This window comes from Symsagittifera roscoffensis, chromosome 5, assembly GCF_963678635.1.
Source record: "Symsagittifera roscoffensis chromosome 5, txSymRosc1.1, whole genome shotgun sequence".
Taxonomy (NCBI): domain Eukaryota; kingdom Metazoa; phylum Xenacoelomorpha; order Acoela; family Convolutidae; genus Symsagittifera; species Symsagittifera roscoffensis.
Genome location: NC_087066.1, coordinates 8,190,994 through 8,195,006, shown reverse-complemented (window position 1 = coordinate 8,195,006; position 4,013 = coordinate 8,190,994).

The following is a 4,013-nucleotide window of genomic DNA, read 5'->3' as shown; positions in this document are numbered from 1 at the left end:
TAAACAAGAAATCACCAACCTCGCGGAAAATACTCATTTTGACGTAAGACGTAAAAGTAGAGTCAAAACTGACGCTTCACACAATGGGTTGGGGAACTCCCTTGAACAATTCCACGGGAGTGATTGGAGAACAATTTCTTTTGCTTCAGGGTTTTTAAATCCTTAAGAGTCAAAATATTCCACTAACGAACTCGAACTGCTAGATCACAAAGCATTGCTATCAGCCCTGTCGACAAATCACGGTAATAAAACATATCTTAGCAGACTAACAAGATGGGTGGGTAGACTACTACCTTTTTAATTTTACAATTAAACACCTCGCCGGAAAAGATATGGGCTTTACTGATTTAATTTCAAGAATTCCATCCAAAAAACTTTACCAATATCACATTATGACAAAAATTTTGTAGTAGCCAATATTAATATAATTGATAAATCAATCAATCCGTCGGAGAAAGAAAGAAAGACCAGCTCAGCCATTGGTTCAAATTTGGAAATTTCCGGTTACGCAAAGTTACGTAATTACTTTATAGCATCAGTACTAAAACTGTTTAACTCGACTTTTCCAACTTGTTCATCTAATCACTTCAGAACTGAATTTTGTACATCAAATTGTATTCCTACGGATTATTCCAACACAAATTCTTTAATTATTTCCATTTCTAACCCCGCATTTTTTATTTCTTAATTCTTAATTGTAGAATATTTAATTCACCTATAGATAACAAAAATTGTAGATACTGTTAATATGGAAAATAATAAAATCGTAGTCAATCCGTCTACCTCTGGTATTTCAATATCTTTAGATTTCCCTCTATTGAAAGATCATCAGAATCTTGTAAATAAATACCGCGAAAAGTTGAAGTTGCCCGATCGTCACTTGGATTTAAATACTCTTTTTAACGCCAAGCTTATAGCTCTCCTAACTGAAGACGAGCCTTCGTTGAGCCCTATCGTAGTAGCACTTCAAAATAAAATTGAGACAATTAATGCGAACTCCCCTTATTTCAAACTCTTTACCAGAGACTTACACGAATCCGACGGATTATTGTACATGGATGGCAGACTTGTTATACCGTTTACCCTGACAAACGCGATGATGAAGACTCTCCATGAAACCCATCCTGGTCAATTTGGAATGAAGTATTTGGACCAATACATCTGGTGGCCCCATATTAAGAGGCAAATTTACTTCCACGGCATAAACTGCTCAGAATGTACTATTACGGGTAAGAATTTGAAAATTATAACTCCAAATTTGCAGATCAGCGAACTTCCCCACCTACTGGAACCAAACAATGAGCTAAATTTAGATTTTGCTGGACCATTAGACTCATACTGGGGGTCGAACAAATTCATTTAACTTTGCATCGATCGATTTTTAAAATTTCCTTCGTCAAAAATTATCTCTTCTACCTCTTCAAAAACAGTTATCGAATTTCTACAAGATTATATATTCTTACATGGCATTCTTCATTCTATAAGAGTCGACCATGCATCTTCTTTTACACGTCAAAACTTTAAATTATTCCGCGACTCAAATACTATTGAAATTATGTTTTGTACAGTAGGAGACCATCGCTCCTACGGATTAGTTGAAAAACTTGTAGATGATGTAAAAATCAAATTGTTAGCCATGGCCCAAGCAGCACAAAAATGTACATTACAAAACGCTGTATCAAAAATTATTTGGAACTTACGATCCTCCTACCAATCAAAAATTTAATGCTTTCCCTTTGAAATTCAGTTTAATAGAAAACCAAATACAGTTTGGAAACAATTGGCGTCGGGTAAACCATCCATTGGATTTTTAGACAAGGGGAAACACATAATATCTAAGGAAAAAGCAAAGGATTGGAATACCGATGACAGATTCGAAGATGGGTACATGGACACCTTGATTCCAAAGAAAAATCTATCACCAACGGAGAAAAGTTACGACACGGATTACGCCTCCACCTCGAAAACTGCCATTACTAGAATACCACTACAGAATCCGTTTAAATGTAAAATCCTACGGAAAACTAACGGAAGTATCAACGGAGATACATTTTATCGGGAATTAAACAAAAAGATCATAAATTCGTCTACTTCGACAGTAGAACTATCCGACGGAAAAAAAATTCGAAAAGCGGATATTGCTATTCCTAAATCAAAATCGACTTACATTAGATCTTTTAGAGGCATTATTTCTTTCCCTTAATTTTCTAAGCCTAACGCTGAAGTTGGTTGGAAACGCGAGAACTCAAGACGACAGATCAAAACCCGAAAGCCACAACCCAGGACCCGACATCAGATTGAACTAGGATCATTGGACAACATGACAAAGACACGTGTGTCGAAGCCCTCTTCAAAAGCTACTCGGAGACAACCACCCCGGTCCAAGAAGATAACAACACCCCCAGGTTACTTTGCTTCTGACGAATCTATGTTGATTCCGTCGGATATTTCGGATACTAGTGACTGGGAATGGATAACGGGAGGTTTCCCTTGTAGAGATGTAGCCAGAGAACGATTTATTTTCGACTCAATGAAAACTTCGAACCAGGAGAATACCCGTAGTTTTTGCGAACCCAACGATAACATTAAAGTTGAGATTTTAAAGGACATCACTAACCCAGAAGACGACCAACAAACACAATGCCCAAAGAGCATCATTCCGGCGGAGACACAGCCGGCACCGCAGGGTCGGGAGTCATCCACGTCAGCCGAGGCCGCCACGATCGCAAAGGTACTCGACTCACAGAACAGCTTAACTGTTCCGATGGAAGAAGACGCCACGACAAACTTCCCGGTCTACGAAATTGTAGATTCTGCTGACGAGACCACTCCCGCAACCGGGCTCCAAACTAATCCTGGTAACGTTTCTCCTATTATTCACCGGTCTAGTAGAAATGTAGGTCCACCAAAGTTCTACGGCAAAAGATTCTTAATAGATGTTGTAGATCTACCTCAAGCGACCTCTGGTTCGGCATCAAACCCGATCATCCTAGATCAGCCATAGCGATAAACGGGACCATATTAACAGCGAAACTCTTTGGAAATCGTCACGATCAATTCGGAATCCTCCACACCTGAACAAATCTCTTCCTCATCAACAGACGAATCCCTCAGAATGGCGATTGACAACTTTGAAGAACAATCAGATCTCGATAGTGAACCTTTTAACTTAGAATTAGAAAACTTTTCAAACTGTTATCGTAAGGGTAAATGATTATACTTCGTCCATATTTGGCTTTGGTGCTATTTCAATCTAATCTATTCCGGACACCAATCCTTCGGATTAAGTTAAATTTTCATATGTACCGTATGCCGCAGTACTCCTCTCTCATGCAGTCAATTGTTTTGCCCTAGAACGCGTATGTTCATCGTCTCGTCAACATAAACCTATGATGATTTATTTTCCTAACCCCTTATTGGACTATATCCGCCGGATATTAGACGTTTTACTTTTGGATAACGATTTCGAAATTCACACAAAGATCCATTAATTCGTATGAAGCCAGTTTCGTTAGTTTAGTTACAGTACACTATTGGTGTAGTAAATTAAAATTTTATTCTCCAAAAGGGGGAGAAAGGATGCAGTTAGTTAGTAATTAGTTAATTGTACAATTTGAATTTTTTCCTGCTTAGAGGAATGATGTGATTCTCGCTTTATATTTGCATTTACGGCAACTATTACGTAACTTGCTAACAGTTCACTTACTTATGACCTTCACTTTGACATTCTCTCCGGCGGAGAGAATGCTCTATCTTTTAATAATGTTTTATTTTTAGACTAATTTACTTTTATTTTTTTATTCTTTTAATTGTATAAAGTAGATTTAGCTACAACAAAGAAACATTTTATCACTCGTGACCAAATAAAGGCATCTTTTTCGGGCAGTTCTCGTGACCAAACAATCAGTACTTACTCTGGCGTGAGAACTTTCCCCTGCCTCCATCTTTTCTATCAGTTAAGCGAAATTTGCCTCAGGTACAAAACTCACTAATCAAAAATAGATTTCACCGTA